The following is a 21,333-nucleotide window of genomic DNA, read 5'->3' as shown; positions in this document are numbered from 1 at the left end:
AACTGAAACAACGACAAGAAACCTCTGAAAGTAGAAATCATCTTTAATCGAAATCCCATGACTATAGTAAACAGTTTACCGAAGGGGAGTAAGGAACAACTTAAAAATCTACTGTTTAGAAGAACTCTCTCGAAGCATCGTTGCTGCCACCAGGTACTCATCGTAAGCACCTTGGAAAGATGAACTGCTGAGTGAGCCCTGCTTGTGTCCAAACCCATTACAGGGTGGTGTCAGGCCTCTCGCTGCATCAGGTGCATTAGGCCACTGAGCTAAGAAACAAATATCCCCCAGATCCATACACCCTCTGAGCAAGGAGAAGGTTGACACTTGTACACCAGAACAAGATGGAGAATAAAGATGTTTGCCAAAATATATTAAACTGTCATGATGTCAGTGACATCTTGTTTCTCAATTTCCAAATCATCTGCCGTTTTTAAAATGTTTTTGAACCACATTTTGCATCTTTGCCAACAGGATCCATTCTTTTGAATCAACGAGGAGTCAATACCTTTAAAATACTCCTGCAATTAGGATTGTAAGAAAATGTGGAGCTGTGCTGCATCACTACCCCAACTTGTCCGAATGATGCAATGTGAGAAGGAAGGCCACAAGGAGTTCAGTTTCAGCTGGCTAGTCTTCATCCAATCTGTGACGGCCTTCATTCCCTTGTGGAGGTTGGATTTGGCAGTGGACGGGTCCTTGGTGAGAGAGAGGATCAGCTGGGAGTCGTCGGCATATGAGACGATGTTGAGGTGGTGTGCTCGGATGATGTTGGTGAGCGGTGCCATGTAGATGTTGAAAAGGGTCGGGCTGAGGGATGATCCTTTGGGTACGCCGCAAGTGATTGTGGTGGCTTTGCAACGGAAAGGGGGAGGTGGACTCGCTGGGTTCTGCCGGTAAGGAAGGAGGTGAACCAGTCCAGGGTTTTGCCTTGGATCCCTGCGTCATGGAGGCGTGAGCACAGGGTGTGGTGGCAGATGGTGCCGAAGGTAGCAGAGAGGTCCAGGAGGATCAGGCCGCGGTTTCACCTTTGTCCAGTAGGGTCCTGATGTCGTCAGTGGTGGCGATGAGGACGATTTTGGTGCTGTGATTGCTGCAGATTGGGAGGAGTTCAGAACGTTATTCTCTTCCAGGAAGTGGGTCAGTTGTCTGTTGGCGATCTTCTCAATGACTTCCGCTGGGAACGGGAGCAGGGAGTAAGTGAGGTCTTTTGGGTCCGCCTGGGGTTTCTTAAGTAGGGCATTGATCTCGGCGTGTTTCCAGCTCTCTGGGAAGGTGGCAGTCTCGAAGGAGCTGTTGATGATCTTTTGGAGTTGGGGTGCAATGATGGAGCTTTGCTTGTTGAAGATGTGGTGGGGGCAAGGGTCAGAGGGTGAGCCGGAGTCAATGGTGTTCATGAATTTGATGGTGTCTTCGTCGTTGATGTTGTGCCAGGAGAGCAGATGGTCAGGGTGTTAGGTGAGTGTTGAGTCAGGGTGTTGGTGTCTGTCGCCGGCATCTGGGAGTAGAAGCTTTTGTGGATGTCTGTGATCTTTCAGTGGAGGAGGTGTTCAGGGATTTGCAGAGTTCTTGTGACGGCGGTATGTCTTTGGAGCTGGAGCTGGGGATGGTGAGTTCTTTCACAATGTTGAAGAGCTCTTTGCTGTTGTGTGCGTTGTTGTCGATGTGTTCCTTCAAGGAGGTTATTTTGGCGGTTCAGATGAGTTGGCGGTGTTTGCCTATGGCGTTCCTGAGTGCTGCACTGTTGTCTGGTGTCTGGAGGTTGGTGTTGATCCAGATGGCTCTCGTGTCAATGTAGCTGTTGGAGGGTTTCCTGATCAGGGTGAGGGTGTTGGGGCAGTTGTCAATCCATTGTTTGAAGTTGTGGGCTCCTGCGTCTGTCTCGGAGGGCTCAGGTGAAGGGTCTCGGGCGAGTGTGTTGATCAGCTGGACTTTGTTGACTTTTTTCCAGTTATGTGTGGGATACGTTGCGGTTGGTTGTGTGCGATGTGTTTCTCGAAGGAGAATTGGATGCAGAGGTGGTCGGTCCAGTGGAGTTCAGTGGTGTGGCTAAAGGTGACGTGGTCGCTGGCGGAGAAGATGGGGTCGAGCGTTTGTTCGGCAGAGTGGGTGGGTGTTGTGACGAGTTGTTTGAGTCCGAGGTTAGTGAGGTTGGCGATCAGCGTTGTGGAGTTGCTGTGGTAGGCCATCTCGAGGTGGAAGTTCAGGTCTCTGAGGAGGATGTAGTCTGTGGAGGCAAGGGCGTGCGTGCTGAAGAGGTAGGCGATGGATTCGATGAACTGTGGTCGGGGTCCTGGGGGTCTGTAGATGAGGGTTCCTCCGAGGATGGTGTTGTGATCGACGTGGATCTGGAAGTGTAGGTGTTCGGCCACGCTGGGTTCGTCTTCGCTGTTTGTTGAGATGCTGATGGTGTTCCTGTGGTGGATGGCGATTCCTCCTCCAGGTGTCACGATTCCGGCTCCCAAACTCCCCGAATGAATGCGGGAGGCTAAATCTGGCCTTGGTGTATGGAGCAAGGTCAGCGGTCTAGCTTCCAGATACCAGAAGCTGATGTTACCTGGATCACGGCGCATCCGGGGAATCCGCATAACCAGTGCAGTTCCCGTTGCGTCCATGCTTTGGATTAACGCCTTCGCCATACATGATGTCCTTGAACCTCCGCTTCTGTGGCTTTTGAGGACAGAGAGAATCGCGCCCGGCATGTCTCTGCTATTTAAGGTAAGCTTCTGTTCTTGCCACATCTCGCTACATGCTGTGACCTTAGAGCACAGCGCAGGAGCGCTTGTTTATTTTCTGACTTCCACACACCGGAGCGCTTGCTGGGTGTCAGGGTTTTCCATACGCAGGAGCGCTAAGTTACTTTTGGTGTTTTTCAATGCACAGGAGGGCTTGCTTGTTTTCTGGTTATTCTGTGAGCAGGAGCGCTAAGTTACTTTCGGAGTATTTCTACGCGTAGGAGCGCTTGCTTGTTTTTTTGGTTGTTCTATGCCCAGGAGCGCTTGCTGGGTTTCAAGGTTTTCTGTGCGCAGGAGCGCTTGCTTGTTTTCTGGTTGTCCACACACAGGAGCGCTAGTATGCTTTACATGCTTCCACAAGGTGATTATGCTGAAGAATCTGTTAGATTGGGTTCAGGAAGAGAGTGGGGGTGTACATTTTTCATTGGTAATAATCCTTCCCTGCTCTCCCGTTACAGGTGGCGTCTCTCAAGGGGTCATAAGGAACAAGAGGTCACCATCCCGTTCAATCCATAACCCATCCTTTGTTTCCCTGGCATCTTCCCCCAGCCCCATCTACATCCTTGTTAGTCTCATCTTCTACTAGGGGTAGGTGGAGCTGATGGTGGATGCTCATGTCATCTCTGCGTGATCGCGCCGCCAGACTACGGTAAGAGAAGTGGGTTCCTGACACCAGGTTTGTTGTTGTTTCGGTCCCTGCGTGTGATTTTGTAGCCATCCGGGATGGCTATGGCTATGTCAGGCACCGAGGAGGTCTTCATCCAGGTCTCCGTCAGGAAGGCGACGTCCGGGGCGGTGGAGTCGAGCAGGCCCCAGAGTTCGATGGCGTGTTTGTGGACAGAGCGTGTTTGAGTAGTATGCAGCTGAGATGGTTGTAACCTACAGTGTTGGGATGGACAGGACATGCAGGTGTGTGCTGGCTGGTGTAGCTGCAGTTTTGGCAGGTGAAGGGTCTGTGGGTTAGCTTTGGGGTGGCCTGGAGCAGATGGAAGTTCGGCCGGCACTGAGTGCACGGAGAGTGTTTGCATTGTAGCGGCATAGGGTCTTGTGATGGTCGCGGGGACAAGGGGTCTGGCGCTGGGCACCGTCCAGTATTGGATGAGCACAGACAGGCTTGCCTATAGCGGGCCTTCAGTGCGCCAGCAGCAAGACCGCGCAGGGGTCGCCATTTGCAGGGAAGGGGGTGGGAGCCAGAGGAGGGGAGGCGGGACTGGGGCTGTGCCGGGGGAGGGGCCGCGGGACAGCGGCAGCAGGTAAAACGGTGGGAGAATCAGGCAAAAGATGCTAAGGAAGGCAGGAAGGAACAATAAGTTAAATTACATTACAAAGAAGAAAGCAGTAGCATCCATCTGTGACAGATGGACTGTTTTGCCTTAGATCAGTGCTTAGCATCATGCCCTGGAACATCAGCTTCGACTGTCCCCAGAGTCACTCTTCGACACTCACCTTGGACCTCAGTATCGATTGCCATGATTTGTGTTGTTCCCAATGACACTGCAATCAGCCTGCTGACTGATCTCAACCTCTTCCTCTGGACATATCAACCCTGAAGTACTTTGTCCGGACCTCCACTGGGCATCTCTGGAATGTGGGGCTTGGTTGAGTCAAGTCCTGGTCCAGTCTCACACAGAGACAATGCACATTAAAATAAAATTATTGAACATTCACAGGGGTGTGTTGTCTGTGACCATTCAAGTGTAGAAGTCTGTAAAAATGTTGGGCCAGTGAATCCATCAACATATATACCAAGAGACATATGAGAAATGTCCATGTTAAATTGTGTCCCAGAGCCAGTGGGATGACCGGGTATGTGTGAACTAGCCGTGTCCTCATTGCTCAAACACAACATTCTAGCAGGATCCCAACTTAGCCCTATGTACAAGATGGGAATGGGCATGTGTGCAAATAAGTCCAAGTCAGTTGCATGCCACAAGTAGTGTCTCCCTTTACCATTGCTACAAAGTCCCACTTGGCAGATCTACTCACACTCTATGGGGTGGACAATGCTTGTTGTGATGGGGATCATTGCATGTCACATTCCAAGATGGAGCACACCATATTTACTGTGTTAATAGATGAAGGATCGTTAGGGCATATGTCTACCAGCCTCTATTGGTACCACAATGTCTGCTTCAGTGAAGTGGCGCTGGCCATAGGGACTTATCCAAAAGTGCAAGTCCTCACTCAGCCCCTTTGATCTGTGGACACTGTGAGCGGATATGGCAATGTGTCTAGTGATGTGTAGTGAAGTGCAAAGTGCACATAGACAGATGCTGTACCACTGTTTCAAGGGTGGCATCTCAATGAGCCAATGCCAAAAGTTGCAGCTGGGAGAAGTGGCTATGACACTGTCACTATAGGGAGCAATGCTACATTTCCCCTCCTGTGTGCAGCAGAACTGTGGGCCCTATTCATAAAAGTGATCTGGGACAAAATCCTAACTTTACGACTTTCGGTATTCACAAAAGCCATATAAGAGTAGTAAAGTTAGGATTCCCAATATATACCCCAACAGCTAGTAATTATCTAAACTATCTCTTAGACAAACACCCGACAAAATTGAGGACAAGATGCAAAGAACACATAAAAACAAGTACACAACACTTCACAGAGACACTATCGACAGTTCAGAGGACACAGCAACACGATCTCAATTAAAAATCGGCAGCACACAACACCAAACACCTCCAACACTCTCCAAAATAACCAGGAATGGGCTCAAAAGAGAAAGTGAACGTGAACAGCACTCCTCCATGAATCAGGAAGTAAGTAGACAACTCTTCCTGTGAGTTTGCGGCCTTTTTTTGACTTTGCAGTGAGATTCTGCATGCTAATTGGCTCAGGGGCAATATTTCTAATTGTTCAATGTGTGTAGCGATAGATTTTCCATCACGATTATGAAAAAAACATAGCATTAGCAGATTTTGCACGCTACGTGCAAGTTGCTACACAGATAAACAGTATCAGATGTGCTTTCACCTCAGACCCCAAAAGACACCCTAATATGCAATGTTTACCACAAATGAAACAATGAAAAGCATATCTGACCCCAAATGACACCCTAATAAGCATATCTGACCCCAAATGACACCCTGAAAAGCATGTCTGACCCCAAATGACACCCTGAAAAGCATATCTGATCCCAAATGACACCCTAAAAAGCATCTCTGACCCCAAATGACACCCTTAAAAGCATATCTGACCCCAAATGACACCCTAGAAAGCATCTCTGACCACAAAAGACATACCCACCATCAGAATTACAATTTTACAATACTTATCGCAAAATGTTTGACTTTCACTTGTCAGAGAAATGTAATTATGCAGAGGACAAACATGCACACAAGGTATGTGCACTGTGTTGTTTTATTGCAAAAACTGTGCTTAGGTACATTTTGCACATACATTTCACAAAGGACAGTTGCATTGTGACGTCCTCAGGTGAAGAAACTGTTTATGATTCTGTTCCTTCTGGCAGTTCCTGCAGCAGAAACTGTGGGGTGTGCAGCACCTGCCTCATCTTCTTCATCATCCTCAACATCGTCCGGTGCATCTGGCACTTGGATCCATGGGGCATTGGTGCATACCCATATATTGTGCAACACACAACATGCTATGATTATCTTGCACATTATTTCCAGGCTGTACAACAGTCTTCCACCTGTGATATCAAGGCACCGGAAACGTGACTTTAGCATGCCAAAAGTGTGCTCCACTATGGCCCTGGTGCATCCAGGGGCCAAATTATACTGCAGCTGGGCCTGGGTGATTGTGGCTCGGAGGGGTGTCATCAGCCATGGAGAGAGTGCAAATCCTTGATCACCTGAAACTTGGAATGGATTGATGTGCCCATAAGTTGCTAAGCATGCTGTGTTTGCAGTTTTTATATTTTGTGGTGAGTTATTTGTGCTACTTTGGAATTCAGGTTAGCCATGTGTAGTTTGAAAGAATTGACCAGCATCAATGCAAATTACATTGCCTCACAGCTGCTCGTCCCTCCCCTCTAGACTTTTTTATTGTGGGCGCGGTGCGGTTGCATCTCTGGGACTCCAACTGTGCGCCAAAGGCAATCCCGCCTGCGCCCGGCCACGAGCCAAACGCAAACAGTAGCAGGGACCCTGGATCTCCTACCATCTAGCATTACGACTCACCCACCCTCCTCAAAGTCAACGCCAGGAGAACATACAACAGCCAATAGGCCACACCAGACACAACTCACTTTCAGTTCTTCTGCTGCCGCCAGACCTTTGCCTGCAGAGTACCCGCAGGCCGGGCCTGCTTAGCTCACACCATCAACATCATTGCACACCACGGTATGTACTCCATGGACTATGTACTCATTTTTGACCGGAGCTTCCACCACACAAACCACAAATACTCCAACTCCAGTACCCTCTGGCCAAAGCTTGCAAACATCGGACAGACCCATCTCTTCACCATACTGACCCACAAGGCAGGAGACACCCTCGACCCCATCTTTGCATGTGGAAACAGCATCCACTCCAGCCACACCACTCAAGCCTCATGGAGTTACCACCACTGCGTACACTTCCTCGTCGAGAAACCCAAACCACCTAATCCCACAGACTGCGCCACACAAAGGAACTGGAGTTGAGTCACCAAGTAGCAGCTCCACTCCACCATCAACAGCAACACCCACACCGCTGCAGTCAACACCGACGTCACTGCCAGAGATTTCCACACATGGATCTCCAACTGCGCATACAAACTTGCCCCGCTAAGCAACTCCAACATAAAGTATGCAAGAAAAGCTGCCTCAGTCACCACCAACCTCCAAGATGCCAGATTCATCTGCAGATGCCTGGAGAAGAACTGAAACGACATTAAGACACCCAAAAGACTTCACCACCCACAAGGACATCCAGCTCATACTCTCTCTCACCAAGGCACCCACCAGACTGGGCTTCCAGGAAGGGTTGCAGGAAGTTGCAACATGGATGATCAACAGCTGCCTGGTACTCAACGCGGAGCAGACATAAATCCTCATCCTTGTAACCACCCCATCAGCATGTGGCAACAACTGGTGGCCCACCTCCTTCGGCAGCCCCCCCACACACCACCCCGGGTACCTAGGCATCATACTCGACTCCTCCCTCTCCATGAACCAACAGTTCTGCGCCGTGCCCTCCAGCTGCTTCAACACCCTCTACATCCTCCATGAGACCTTCAAATGGATCCCCCAAGTCAATAAAGGCAGTCACCCACGCAGGCATTGTCATCAGACTGGACTACGGAAATGCCCTATATGCCAGCATAGACAAGTCTGTCATCTGCAAGCTCCAGACTATACAGGAGACCACTGCCAGACTCGGCCTTGTGTTCATACTCTCCTCATAGGTGCAGATCCTCCATCGCACCTACTTGGTTCCTACCTCTCCAAGCACTTGCAAATGTGTGGCAGAGGTGCTGTGCCTTTGGGGACAGTTTGTCTACAAGGCTAACCCCAGTAACCGCCGTCACTTGGGTTGTTATCTATGGTAGGTGGACATATTACAAGGCATGTTGTATGAAATTTGCTACATGTGCATACTCACATTTGTGAGTTCCATGATTGTGGACTTGAGGTGTGTGGTGTGCTCAGTTAGTACTTACCAACAAGCAGAGGGGACACCTTTATGCACAAAATCAATTATTTGAGGCAATTTCCTCTTTCTATGTGTGCTGCATAATGCAGCGTTCTGTGTGAAAGGAGCACATATTTACAAGGCCAGGAAAAGCTACTTAAAGTGGCTTTGCATGGCCTTGTAAATATGCTGTGGCACACTCACCCAAAAAAGCGACGCTCCAACAGCTCAAAAGTGCCGCAAGATGCCTCCTAAATGAGGCCCTGTATCTGCATATTTTTCGTCATTCACATATCAGAAACTCCCAAAAGGAGGTGAATTATTTAACACGGTAAAAATCCTCACCCTGACCACATCCTAACATAATGTGGTCATGTGGGTGCTGTAAGTACTTCCTAGTTTTTGTACAACTCATATCTGCCCTTTAATCCGATGCTTAAACATTTGCATCTGTTCTTTTCTGTTCTCAAATCTTAAACATTCTGTGTAGTCTGTCCAAACTGTTCGTTTTCTAAGTTTTTTTGTTTCTAGCTTCTTGTGGTTACATTCAGACTTCAAGTTATTGCTTAGAATATGTGACCCAAATGTAGATTGTTGTCTACTGCCAACAGTCCTAATCGTCTGGAAATTGGACAGTAACCATGAATTGCCATGTCTTTTATTTTTATTTTTACAAAGCTCGAACAAAGCCAAAGTGCATTATTAGAGCGTTTTTAATTAGGGCCAGAATACATTCCACATGTTCGTTAGGCATGGGGAGATTAAGAGGGCATTAACGCAGTCATTATTTATTGAATGAGATGCATGAGTTCTTGGAATACACAGAACGCCTTGCTAACTGCTGCGGATATGACCTGGTGTGAGCTCGAGAACCAGGGCGCATGGATCCAGAATTAAACGGGCAGCAATGGAGGAGGCGGGACTAGGAAGTGCCTAAAAAAACAGGAAGTAACACAGTGAACATTTTGTAGCATGGACCTAAATGCATTTGGTGCGGATTCTCCACAGTCATCTTTGGAGATTTTGTGCAATACAAAGGCGGGTTTTGCTTTTATCGCACTGTGGAAATTCTTTAGGGCTTTGGCAGAAAGGTCATGCCGAGGCCATGCTCAGTGAACCAAATGAACCGTGGTTCCAGTTAATCACGCTTGACTCTTGCACAGATTTTCAATTTATTAAAACAAAGTGGGATGCTCTCAGGAAATGAAAGGCTGTAGCTCTACAGCACAGACTCTTTCAGTTTGTTCAAATGCATGAGCACCATAAGGCTCCTCATTTACAGGGGCTTTACCAGAGAAATACGAGTGGAAACGCCTTTGTAACTCAAACGACAATATTCAGAGAGCAAAATTCCCACCTGAAGCCGACCTGTTCTGCAAAAATTGTGAAGGGCAGCACTAATACAAGAGCTGGGACTCATTCATTTACTTTTTATTTTTCAGAAAATATTCAAAATTGCAGTCTATGTGACCGAATCTTGTAAACCCTGTTTGAGCTTTGTTAATATGTATTGGGCATTTTGTCACAGTCGGTTAAAGAATCCAATTAATTCTTGCAGGTTATGTCTTTGCTTCATTATTGGGTGTTGCGATTCAGAATCAAACTAAAATAGAGCTGGCAGTAGACATGTTCCCATTAAGTGCTAACCAGTTTGATCTTAACTGCAAACACAGCATTGCAAAACTATATAAAATGCCCATCTTAAAATAGCAATAGTGTTCACTGAAAAGAATTGCTTGAAGATAGAACTGTCTTATTAAAGCAATGATGTCTGACGGAAAGCCAACGTTCCAGCAGGCATTGATCAAATGAAAAGTTGAAGGTTAGGAGATCAGAAAACAGGGTTATCTGATATCCTGGTATCCCTCATTGTGCAGCAAATAATAGGTCTCGTCATTATTTGTGTTAAATAACATGAAATAACTTGCCACACTGAAGGAGCCTACCAAACTTCAAGCCTTCTCGCAGTTTTTTATACTCTGCATACCGAAACATCAATTTAACGTCAGCCATTCATGTGCAGAACGACTCTTAACTAAATTCAGCCTCCATTTTCGCTGATCGATATTTATGAATACGCTGCACTACATCTAATGAATGAAATGGTAATTCAGTAATACCATATATAATCTTAAGGTGCCTCCTACTAGTGGTGTCAAATTACTACCAAGGATCGGCAAAGCAGATAGGTTTGGAGTTTGTATGGCTTGCAAATCGGGTGCTCCCATGCCATACAAACATCAAATCTTTTGGAGTTGCCAATGGTTGTTTACCTAGACGCACAGAGGAGTAAGCACTGACAAAGTCATCTGAAAATGAATGCCATTAAAAAAGGCAAAAGGTATTTTTCTGTACAATTCCTTTTTCATATACTTTTGTAGTGCTGCCTAGTGCTTCTGGCAAGTTGATTTCAGATGTAAAGTAGTTAATCATACATTCTAATATAGGTGGAAGCCGCAACTTAAAGAGCCAGTAGTAAAATAATGAGACTAAATAAATCCTGTAGACATATTATATTTATTTTATTATGTGTCACGTTTATGAAACAGTATTGAGAACATTGGAATGTTGGGAGCTTCATTAGAGACAATGGAGTGCTCCCTGCTTCCGGTAAAGGCCGGCAGAGCAACATTCCAATGTTCTACAAAGGCTTCCTGAAGCTCGAGGGGATTTATATCCCCTCGAGCTTTGAGAACCCTTTGTTTAATTTTTTAGAACATTCTGCCCTCTAGTGGCAGAATGTTCTAATAGCCTTGTAGCCCTTCGTAGCAGGGCTATACCGGCTATTAAAGTCCCGCTGTCTCGTTAAAGTCCCTCGGCTCGGGCCTTTAACGATTCAGCGGGCCTTTAATAGCCGGTATAGCCTGCTACGGCGGGCTATAGGGCTATAGTAAGTTTCTACTGCATCTTCTAATCAGTGAGAGTCTATTTGTATTGCTTCTGATTTTACATGTAAAAAAAAGCATAATGCATCAGAATGCATCATGCAAAGAAATAGGAAGAAACTAAGAAAAATAAAGATACTTCAGAAAAAATATATTTCTGTTCATTATGACTCTCAGCAGTAGGCTCAGTTTTAGGCATAATTCCAGGTTTACTACCTTCAGTAAATGTGAGATTGAGTAACATTTCACTGGTGGATGTATGGAATCACCAATGCCCCTACTATGGAATACCTGCACCCATGCAATGTAATAAAACACAGCACTAAGCGTTGTGTTACATTTCTTCGCAAAGTCATGCAAGGCAGAGCAATTCACCCCTTGTGAGGCTTTGTAAATCATACTGAAATCTTTGCAATTTCTTTGTGCAACACAAGTACAATACAAAGACTAAATCTTGGCCTTAATGTACTGGCTATAACTCTATTAGAAGTACTCAAGACAATCTGAAGGGAGAATTTGGTCACTGGTATTAATCTGTGCTATTACTAAGCATCCACAAAAGCCAGGAACGAGAGATCCCCTAGATGCAGACTTAATGCTGTTTGTAGCATGAACTGAGATCACAGTGTGCTCTTAAAAATTGTTGATGGGTTCAAGCATCCTTCAATTCAAATAGAAATGTTTTGTAAAAATAGAAATACGTAAACTCCACTAGTACAAAACAAATGAAGAAAACGTAAAAAGAAAAGTATGAAAAATACATTTTACGGATGTCAGTAAAGGTCAATGTGAGCAACCATTACCATTGGCCTTTGTGGATTGCAGTACAATTGTACGGAAAAAGGTAACATTGTTTGAAAACTACTTTTCAGTGGAACCTTCGCAAATAAAACCAAATGCTGAAAACATGAGCATATGTTGATGAGCTAGGGCAAATATATTATTTCTAGAGATGATTTATTGTGGACCAATATTTTGACCAACCGCATGGAACATAAAAACATAATCTGATTTTGGCTCTATGATTTGGCCAGTCTATTGCAGCAAAAAAGAAAACCGAAGTAGAAAAAGTGCCTGGTGTGAAAGACATCTATTGTAAGGGATACTCAAAGGTCTTAGGATGTGTTTGAGGGCTTTTTGGACATGTCTCAACAACGTTTATTCTGCTTTTCTTACTTCGAAACCCGTCACGGGATTAGGATGAGCCTGGCTTAAATATTATTTGGCATAGTTTTTTAGGTCGAGGACTGCGTCGCACTGCGTAGCAGTGTGGGCAGAGCTCCGAGATTGTATGTTTCTTAGTAGGGGGCTTGAACCCGCCCCTCTTCTCCATTGGCTGGCTTACTAAACGGAGGCCAGCCATTGGAGGAGAGGGGTGTCACACGGTTCAAGCCCTGCCTTTTCCAGATTCGGGGGCGTGTTTTTCTCTTCTTTCTTGTTTTTGTTCTCTCCTCTTCCCATTGGCTGGAATTTTACCTTCCAGCCAATGGGAAGAGGAGAGAACGAAAACCACGCCCCCGAATCGGAAAATGTCGGCGCTTTGCTGAAGCCATTTCAGCCCGACCGCCGCCGGAAGACGTCGTCCTCACGTGAGTGATTGTTTTGGTCTCTTCCTGCATTTGTGTTGTTTCCTTTTTTCTGCGCTTTTTTCTCTCTCCTTCTACCAACCCAATCCCGCTATCGTTCTCCTTTTCCCGGCCTCTCCACTCTCTCCCTCTCCCCTCATACTGTCTCAATTTTCCTTCAATTTCCTTTCGTCAGCAACACCCTGCCACCCCTTTTTTTCTGCGTTCTGTCCTGCTTCCCCAATCCCGTTCTCCCCTTTTTTTCTCCTGTCTTCGACAACATTGCTTAGAAGCCATAAACTCGTCAGAGAAGCAGGGAGCAGAAATGATTGGTGATTATGGATGTGTATTGGCAAAAAAAAAGTAAATACAATGTTCAGTGAGCATTTAAAAACAGCACTCGTATATGGGGCGGACTACATAATTTGTTGAAAACGGGTAACTCCCTATCTACTTTCAATACCGATTATGGTTCATTCACTGTACCCCAGACTAACTGCGCACGAAGGATAAAATAAACTGTGAGCACCCTGCTCCAACAGCGGCTGCACAACTAAACTAAACCAATCACAATCACAGACAAGCAATTCCCGCTGCCTATTCGTAGAGCCTGTATGAGAGCCGGGGCCATAGGTGGGTGGATAGACGCACACGTGCGTTTTCATAGACAGCGTTCTTTTACGTAACGTATCTAGTTCCTTTGGTACCCCCAATAATGTGTTATAGTTTTGCCCAATTGAAGTCCCCATGAGGATCCGTTCTAAGATTGTGTACGTCAGCTGCCTGAACCATTTCACTCGTAAGTTTCATGGGACGGATGTGCACCATAAACAGTGGAGAGGGACAACAGTCTCAGTCAGACGTAGAGAGGGGACTATGGGGTTATATGTTTCCTGATCTTCAGGTGATGCATCCAACAAAGTCCGGGAACCGCACACACAGCACAGTGTTGTTACTTCCCCAGTTGCCAGTGCTGAAAATTTGAGGGATCCCGGCTCCGCAGCTATTTCGGAGCTGCTTTTTTTATCTGTCCGACCCAGGCAAACATACTGAATGTGTCCTGGTGTTGTTATTCCGACACCGCAATACATTCAGGCGCGCAGCTGGACAGCTCTTAAGTTTCACTCCCGGAAAAAGACTAGTTATTAGCTGACTCGTACCAGCGTTAGTTTGAGTCACGCATGTTTGCGAGCTATGTGCTGGGTGCTATTTATAAGCAGATGCACAAACCCAGATATTTTCGGTACACACCCTGGGGGCGAAAACATTTAGAGAACAGAGTGGCAGAGTACATTAAAAGCCAATAAATAATTAGCGAGAGCGAAGGCCTGGGTCTGACTTGACTTTAAGAGAACTAGCCTCACCATCAAAACACAATATCGAAATGTGCACCCAACCATTAAATAATTGCTAGTCCGAGAGTCTTGAGATTTTTTTTTTAAATGGATTCCTTTATTTCATTCCATCAAAACAGCTAACTTGTTTCGTTCAATGAACTTGAACTTCCGCAGGGCTCTTTATGATAATTATTAATTCGTGCAGTGATCGAATCCAATGAGTCAATTGTCAACAGTCATGGCCCAAATGGGAAAATCATCTCAAATTCCAAGGGCGGGGATTCTACCCCAATGTAGACACTTAAATCACTGCATAAATCAATAATTATTTATTATCAGAATAATCAGAATGTTTTTATCATTCCATTGATTTCACTTTCTGTTACATCTTTGCATTTCTGTAATCAGTAACTATGTAAGTGATATCCATTATGTTATTTATTACTCCCTTATCGAAATTTTAAAGACTTTTTCTATACCTGCATACTTGCGAACCCTACTGATTTGGGAAGTATGCCACTGTATTTTATTTTCGGTAGCCCTACTGCCTGCTGCTTTTATTCAACTAGGGCAGGCAGATGCCAGTTCCTGCCAGGGGTCCTGGAAACATGTTCAGAGTGGGGGTGCTGCTATCAATGTTACATTACTGAAGTCAAAGAAATTGTGCAAAAATTCAAAGCGCCACACAAATAACAAGTCTAGCAAATAAGTGATGCCCATTCAGCAGAAGAGTGATAACGGTGTAGTATTGCGCTGGTGGTGCATTTTGGAATATATTGTTACAAATATTTTACTAAAATATGGCGTGGTAGTGCACAGTGATTTACAGATACCACTTTTGCACTGACATGCCGTTTTACTGATACAACTATGTTATGCACAAGTGATAATATGAGGAAATTCACTTTCTTCAAATATTTTTCATTTCCTCATCACCTAGTAATGTATCTTGATCCTTTTAAAATCTTTGCTAACATCACACTTCAGAATTACAAAAAAAGTGCTTAATTTGTGCTTTGCTAACTAGTTAAACATTTTGAAATGTTTGTAAAGTTCTTTTACAGGTATTTACATTTTGTTGTGTGTTGGAAAAAAACTGGCATTCTGCAGCCTTTCCTTGAACACGCCAAATGTGACAAGATACAAACAAAATTTAAAAGCCTCTTTAATTCTTATTCACCTGCTAAACACCACAATGTAGGCCTTTAAAAATCCTAATCACCCACTTGATATGGCAGAGCCAGATTTGATCAGGTTGAGCTATATTTATTCCTCCATTCAAGTGAACTTAGGCTGGAAGGAACAGGTGAATGAGCAGTAAAGGCGCCTTTAGAGGACAAAAGTCAAATGTCAGTTTGTCATTTTACTAATTGTTTCTTATCTTATCCTGAAAAATGGTGTTTACTTTTCTTCGTCTTATTACAGTGAGAGGTTTTTGTCAAGTGTGCTATCTGACAATCATTGTGAAATAACAGGCTGTAGGATGTCAGTTTTTTTCCATCACACACCATTGAAACAACTTGGCAATACAATGAATAGTACTTTTCATTATTTCAAAATATATCAGGAATTACGAAATCATTTATTTTGTAATCCAGAAGGGTGATGCAAATAAATGTTTAAATAGGAGCAAAACAAATCAGGACACTTTACTTGGTGTGCAAAAGACAACTATTTGCAGAAAACCGATTTCCAAACATACACTATATCGTTTTATCAGTAAAGCCACATGTCAGTGGGAAATGTTGTTGCCACTTAAATGTAAAATCTGGTGATTGCAAGTAAGTGTGCTACCATTTCATGCTTCAGGTATATATTTATCAAAAGTGATAGTTTGTAAGCATTGAAACATTCCTACCGCCGCCCTGATGACAATGCAATTAATAAAGTATAAGGCAAATCAGCGGTCATGTGTATCCCATATGTGGCTAGATTTGTATTATATATGGAGCAAACGTTTAGTCTATTAAGTCAAACAAAAGTGTTTTTTGTATGCGAGTTCAGACATGCTGAACTCACATATTTAAAGGTGCTCTCGTGTTAAAGAAGAAAATAGAAGCTCAGTGAATTAAAATATTTGGCCACAATCCAAAAATTTTAAACCAGTTTATAGGTCAAGAGCATTGTAATTAGGTCAAGTAGATTATTTGTCACTAAACCTGCAGGTCTAGTACCAGTTTTATGATTTTTCAAGGCCTGCCATGGCTATTGTGGTGGGGGTGCAGTAGCACCCCTACTTCCAGTACCTATGATTCTTGTTCTTAAGCAATAAAAACATGAAACCAGCACCCAATGCAGCTCAGGAATAAATGACCTGGAAAAGGAGTTTCATGAAAACGTGGGATTAATTAACTTGCAGTTTCTTTTTTGTACCTCTCAGATTAGAATATTCCTCTTTTATTGCGCACAAGGGACAGCAGCACTGTACTCCAAACTTTATTGTTTGTTTAATGCTCACTGTAGTCAACCTGCTTGCAGTCAGGATTGTCTTAGAAACTGCATATCTGGCCTGTCTGCATGAATATCGTCTGGTCGTGAGTCACCGAAGCACCACATGTGTAAAGTTAATAACTACCTGCACAGCTGTAGGAACACCCTGTTGCAACAAAAACATAGTGCATGGTCTCATAATTTCCCCATTTATTTCTGTCTAATGCTTTTTCTCACCATTATCTCTTTTAGTCACTTTTTCTATATGACATTTTCCTTCTCCTCTAAACGCTCCCTCCAGTACTCACTTCTGTCTGTCTTCTCTCGGTGTGGCGTGCGGTGCCCCCAGGTCGCGGTGCGAGCAGTAGCTCGGTGGCGGCGTTGAAGCCTCATGTATGGACACTCACGCCTGATGTCAATGCTGTCACTCATTGTCTATGCCATCTATAAATCTTCTGTCTTCTCTCTCCTGCACCCCCTCCTCCCCCTTGTGTTTGAGTCCGCGAGCTCCCTGACTGTTCCTCCTCCCTCGTCCTGTCTTTTTGTTAACCAGACCCCCATGTGTGTCACCTGCCCCCCCACCCACCATGTGTGCATCTAGTGTCTCCTGTCTCGGTGCCCGGGTGCATCGGGACACATGGCACTGCTGCAGCAGGGAGCGGCTGCACATCTTAGGCGGACCTTGCCCCCGAGCGGAGGGTGTGTGTGGGTAGAGCCTGGTACCAGCCAGGACATCCATGGTCTCCCTTTATTGGTGCCACTCCCAGTTGCCAATAATGCCCTCTCTGCATCTTCCTGGGGTCTGAGGTGGCGGCAGCGGCTGCCCGCGCAGCTCCGAGATGACAATGACATCGGTGCTGTGCCAGCCCCTCCCGGGCTCCCAGACGCGCCCCTCCCATGTCTCTCCCACCACACTCGCTGCCTTTACCAATGTTTTAGCAGTCACCTTTGTTTGGGAAAATTTTTGGATTTTGATTCTTTCTGTTTGGGCCTCCCACGTTCTATTTTATCTGTGGTATAAGTTTATGTTCATTTGTCCTGACCTTTGAACTATGTTTTTTACCCTTTAGGCTCTGACCTTTTAATTTGACTTTGAACTTGTACTTTAACCAACCAATGCCATTTGCGTTCTGTCCTAGTCGCGACCGCTCTGTGTGTGGTGTGTGTGGGGCTCTGTGTGTGGGGGGATCTCTGTGTGTGTGTGTGGCTCGATGTGTGTGTGTGTGTGTGTGGCTCTGTCTGTGTGTGTGGGGCTCTGTGTGTGTGTGTGTGTGGGGCTCTGTGTGTGTGTGGGGCTCTGTGTGTGGCTTGCTGTGTGTGTGTGGCTCGCTGTGTGTGTGTGTGTGTGTGGGGGGGGCTCTGTGTGTATGTGTGGTGGGCTCTGTGTGTGTGTGTGGGGGTCTCTATGAGTGTGTTGGGCTCTGTGTGTGTGGGAGGGGCTCTGTGTGTGTGTGGGGGCTCTGTGTGTGTGTGTGTGGCTCACTGTGTGTGTGGCTCGCTGTGTGTGTGTGGCTCACTGTGTGTGTGTGGCTCGCTGTGTGCGGGGCTCTGTGTGTGTGTGAGGGGGGGGCTCTGTGTGTGTGTGGGGTTGCTCTGTTTGTGTGTGTGGGGCTCTGTGTGTGTGTGTGTGTGTTTGTGGCTCGCTGTGTGTGTGTGTGGCTCGCTGTGTGTGTGTGTGTGGGGCTCTGTGTGTTTGTGTGAGGGGGATCTGTGTGTGTGTGGGGGGGGGCTCTGTGTGTGTGTGGGGGGCTCTGTGTGTGTGGGGGGGCTGTGTGTGTGTGTGGGGGGGGGTCTCTGTGTGTGTTTGTGTGAGGCTCTGTGTGTGTGCCATCCCTATAAACACACACTATCTCTGTGGGGACCCGGCATCCCTGTAGTCACACACTATCTCTGTGAGGACCTGGGCATCCCTATAATTACACACTATCTCTGTGGGGACTGGCACATCACTATAATCACAAACTATCTCTGTGGGGACCTGGGCATCACTATAATCAATCAAGCGCTATCTTTGAGTAATTGAACATGACTTTCATCACACATATCTCAATGGGGACCTGGCATGTCTATAATTACACTCTATCTCTGTGGGGATGTGGGTTCAATATACTTTATCTTTGTGGGACTTGAATATGACTGTCATCACATACTATCTCTGCAGGGACATTAACATGTATATCATAACAGGCTGTCTTTAGAGGGACTGGAACAGTACATGTATCACACACTTTCTCTATAGGTCAATAATCACCATCTTAGTGGGCATCCCTGTTATCATGCACTATCGCTTTGGGGACCTAAGCTTCACTATAATCACAACATATCTGAACATCACTTGAACATGACTGTAACGACACACTACCTGAGCAGGCACCTAGGCATCATTAAATTCACATACTACCTCTGCAGGAGCCGGAGCATGACTTTTATAACAGCAAGAACCTCAACATTATTGTTATAACACTCTCTATGTGGGGACTTGAACATGACTGTAACCGCATACTATCTCTGTGGAGATGTAACATAACAATCATACACTATCTCTGAGGGGACTTGAACATGAATATAATCACACATTTTGCCAATGGGGTCTTGAGAGTTACTATAATTAAGAGCTATACTAATTCTGAATGAATGTCAGAATGACTCTCATCGTACACTTTCTCTACAGGGATTTGAACAACACTATCATAATACTCTCTATGTGGGACTTTAATATGGTTATAATCACACAATATCTCTGTGGGGGCCCGGGCATTCCTATAGTAACACACTATCTCAGTGGGGACTGGAACATGATGACTATGATCACACACTATCCCAGTGGGGACTGGAACATGACTATGATCACACACTATCTCAGTGGGGACTGGAACATGACTATGATCACACACTATCTCAGTGGGGACTGGAACATGAGTATGATCACACACTTTCTCTGTGGGGACTTGAACATGACTCTGATCACACACTATGTCTCTGAGGACTTGAACATGACTATGATCACACACTAGCTCTGTGGGGACTTAAACGTGAATATGATCACACACTATCTCTGTAGGGACTTGAACTTGGCTATAATACCACACTATCTCTGTGGAGACCTGGGCAGTCCTATAATCACAAACTATCTCTGTGGGACCTGTGCAATAATGTAATAGTGTTATTTCTGGATGAACTGCAGCATGACTATCATCGTGCACCAAAACCAGAATATCTGTGGGGACTTGGGTATCCATCTAATCATGCAATGTCTCTGGGGGTTTGAAAATTACCATCATCATATACTTTCTCTGTCAGCTCTAGAATATTATGAAGATGGTGCCAATTGGTGAGGTTGATGAAAAAGTAGGTGGTCAGATGGCAACTTGGTTTTGCCATCTGACCCCATTGCAGGATCTTAAACCTCTTCATTAATTTAACTGTGTGTTGTTTTCATATTCCTTAATGTTTGTGAGCACTAAGTAATAGGCTAAATATCCGTGAATCCCTGCCCATGCACTTTATATATAAGATAATTTTCTACTGTAAAATGCATTATTAGACAAATCCATTTTCTAGGTATACCTAGGACATAATGACCTATTCAAATTTGACTAAAGTATCATGTCATTTATGTATGGCTCTGAAAAATAGCATTTATCTATTATATAATGAATGTATTCAATCACAAATGAGAATTATTGAGTAGGTCCCCACAAGGATGGTAATACATGTCCAAGTCCCCACAATGATGGTTCTGTGCGCGTGATTAAATAACAACATATTTGTAAAATTTAAGCAGGATCCTGTATTATGAATTGTTTCTTAACATTTTTCTGTTATTGGTATATTTTAAAACATTGGGAAGGGTTAGTCCCCACAAGGCTGGTGTCCACACATAGTCCCCACAAGGATGGTAACACGTGTGTACGTGTGTATGTGTGTGTGTGCGGCTCGCTGTGTGTGTGTGGCTCTGTGTGTGGGGGGGGTCTCTGTGTGTGTGTCTGTGGCTCTATGTGTGTGTGTGGCTCTATATTAGCGAGTACTCTCTACTACTCTCTAATGCTCACCTATTGCCATTGTAAATGACAATACCATTTATTTATGTTTAAAAAAAAAGGAAAAAAAATGTCATGAGCAATGCCAATAGCTCTACCTTTGATAATGCCGAGACCATTGCATTGTAAATGCTTGTTTAGATATTACTTTTCACTGATTCACATCCTAATCAGTGAAATTAACTTTTGCTTTTTGTGGGATTTCCAGCAATACATTTACAAATTACAAAGAGCGAATTACCCTTTTTACCTTGTAGCAAGTCATACACCAGTGGTCTCCTGGAGAATTTTAGATGCTATGATCACATTACCAATGAAACACAACCAAAACCAATGTTAAAAATCTTAATGACATCCAGGAGTCTCCAGACAGATTATTAGAAGGTCAGAAGTTAAGGAGGATTCTGCAGTGATGGGGATATCTGAGCAAGGCATCTTCTTACACCTAAGGGACTAGGGGGCAGAAGTAGGAAGCCGATTTGCTATCGCAAACGCTGACATTCGCAGAATTTCAGCGCTTGTGCTCGCAAATTAGCAGTGTGCAATGTAGAACACAAAAACTCTCTTGCAAAATAAGGAATCGCAAAATTTGTTATTCCCTATTTTGCGATTGCATTTAAGGAATGGCAAATTGATATTCCTTAAATCCAATGTAAGAAGCACAAAGGAAAGTGCGATTAGGCCTTAAGGAATCGCAAATTACTACCAACTTTAAATTGGTGGTAATTTGCGAATTCCTTTAAAAAAGCACTTTTT

Source organism: Lissotriton vulgaris, chromosome 6 (genome assembly GCF_964263255.1).
Source record: "Lissotriton vulgaris chromosome 6, aLisVul1.2, whole genome shotgun sequence".
Classification (NCBI taxonomy): domain Eukaryota; kingdom Metazoa; phylum Chordata; class Amphibia; order Caudata; family Salamandridae; genus Lissotriton; species Lissotriton vulgaris.
Note: the sequence above shows the minus strand (reverse complement) of the source record.